The sequence below is a fragment of the Helianthus annuus genome, chromosome 14 (assembly GCF_002127325.2).
Source record: "Helianthus annuus cultivar XRQ/B chromosome 14, HanXRQr2.0-SUNRISE, whole genome shotgun sequence".
NCBI lineage: Eukaryota > Viridiplantae > Streptophyta > Magnoliopsida > Asterales > Asteraceae > Helianthus > Helianthus annuus.
Window position 1 is genome coordinate 116,125,531 of NC_035446.2, and position 2,574 is coordinate 116,128,104.

The window sequence follows — 2,574 nt, forward strand, 5'->3', positions numbered from 1 at the left end:
GGGATGATATTTTTGAGAAGATTTCGGTCAGATTATAAAGTGTTGAAGATAAAAACACTTTGCTATTTGATGTCTACATATTGTCTATGCTTCCGTTTAAATTTCAAAAGTGATTGGAACTTATGATTTAGTTTCCAATATATTTTATTGTTTTGTGTTCAATATCTTCGGATAATACATGCAATTTTTTACAAAGAAATAAATTACTAATGGTTGTGACGTAGAAATTATTTTTGTGGAAAATAATTATAACCTCGGTTATACATTGTTTAAAAGAATATGGTTTTAAACGGATAGTATATGAAAATACTTGGACATAAACAACTTGAAAGTTGTTACATTGACTAAAAGTCAAAGACGAAACATCAAATGTATAACCACATCATGAGTGAGTAATGAAAGAACGTAGTGAGTGTATTGAGATGAAATACACTAACGACATTCATGTCGACATATTTCATTAGAAGTCATTGGAAATTCACAAGTGTGAATTCTAACATATGAAAGTAAAAGTACTATATGTTATTGTATACCTTTAATAAATCTTGCGAGATTTATAAGTAGATGCGTCTACCACTTGATTATTGTTAGATCTATATGGAGATTTTACCTTCATTTTGGAGAGCATCCTAAATATACATATCTCCTAATGAATAACAATAGATGTGTGCAAATCACTTATGGCAAAATTATGAATGCCATGTTGTTGAGTGTCAATCTAGTTGACTCTATCTCACACATAATAGTGATTATAGACGAGAAATATTCATCTTGTTGGTGATGAATGTGTTCACCAAGTGACTTGGATTAAGGCTTATGTTTAAGTACTTATGAGTCAATGGTAGATTGTTGGAGATCAAAGTTAAACAAGTTATGTTCCTTAAATGAATGATGAAATTTAGCTATGTGCTATATACAATAATTTGTGAGACCTTCCTAAATATTGATGTTTTAGGATTATGAATAAGTCTCATTATTTTATCTTAGCAAGGGATGAATGTTGCAAAGTGATATTATGACATCCTTAGGGCTATGAAGAATCAGAATGATGCATCTTCTGTTCACATGCTAAAGTATTGTAGTCTAAAGCATGCTAGACTAGTACTTGGTTAATTATGGGTCTTGACGGAGACTAATTAACTCTAAACATTCAAATGTGTATGAACACAAAAAGAACTTGTGTATAGACAAAGTTGAGGGAGAATTTTCATTCATTATAAGGAAAAGGCATGTAACTTTTTAAGAGTTTGTTCGAAAAGCTAATGAGAAGAACTCATTGTCTAAGCTTATTCTAGATGTTAAATTAGAATTATTCTAAGTTGGTGATAAACTTATGACAATGGCATGTGTTGCTTTGGTCAGCTTGGAAGCTTATGTAAGCTAATGCAATGAGTTGAATTTACTGATACAATGAGATTGATCTTGTTCAATCATATGTGTATTGTCACACCCCGATATTTCCACGTGTCACCGGTGGGCCCGGTGGAGAGTATTGTGACGTAGTTGATATCATCATAGTCAAACAACAAAATTTAAATGTACAGCGGAAGCAAAAGATAAATATATTACAATCCGATATAAAGTAATATCAAAGTATTACAAACGGAAAGTAAAGGATCCACAGGCGGATCGAAAATAAAATGAAACATTGTTCAACAGACTTTAGGCATCTAAGCTTGCGAGACTTCTATATGATGCTAGGAGAAACCAGCCAATTTCGTGTAGTACCTGCACTTAGTCTTTTTGGGAAAATACGTCAGTTTTCACTGGTAAATACAATTTAACTGACTCATTTTGAAAATGTTTTAAAAATTGATTTGAATGCACGTGGCACAAAACTTTTATAATTTGGGATAATTAATCAATTTTAAACTTGTAAAAGGATTACATGTTTGTTATGCGTTTAGTCGCCCGGTTCATGTCGGGTTTAAGGTTAATAGACACACCACATAGTATAAGTCCGCGACGGGAAGCCAACGGTTATACCTTAATAATATGGACACATTGTCGGGTGTACGCCTACACCCGCGTGTCAAGGTCGTGGCCATTTCATGAATGATGCCAAGGATATCCGGGACATGGTCATTAAACTCCCAAAGGTGTAAAACAAACAAAACCAATTTTTAAACGGGTCACATTGATAATACCCAACTACTAATGAGTTAGGGTCAATTGCCCGACCAAGCGGTATTTTATATACCGTACCCCAAGCCCGTATAAGGGAAAATAAGTTAAAAGTATTTACCTGAGCAAATTTATACAATTCATCCCAGCCGCATACCACCAAGCAAGTACAGATAGCTTTTACTGGGCTCCTAAATCTGGAACGAAGGTTTTTAATAACCTATTAGAATCCTAACGGGTCTTTAATTAAGCCTATGCTTAGACCGGTTAGTTTTCAAAAGATGATACGGTCTAATACGCATAATTATGCGAAGATCGGATTAGAATGTGGTTTAGACCCGACAAGCTTGTATACATGTGTAATAAGGGTAAACTAAACACATTCTGGATTTTGAGATAAAAATGATAAGGTTTGACCCGTTTCGGCTAATTTATGCAAACTAGTTACAT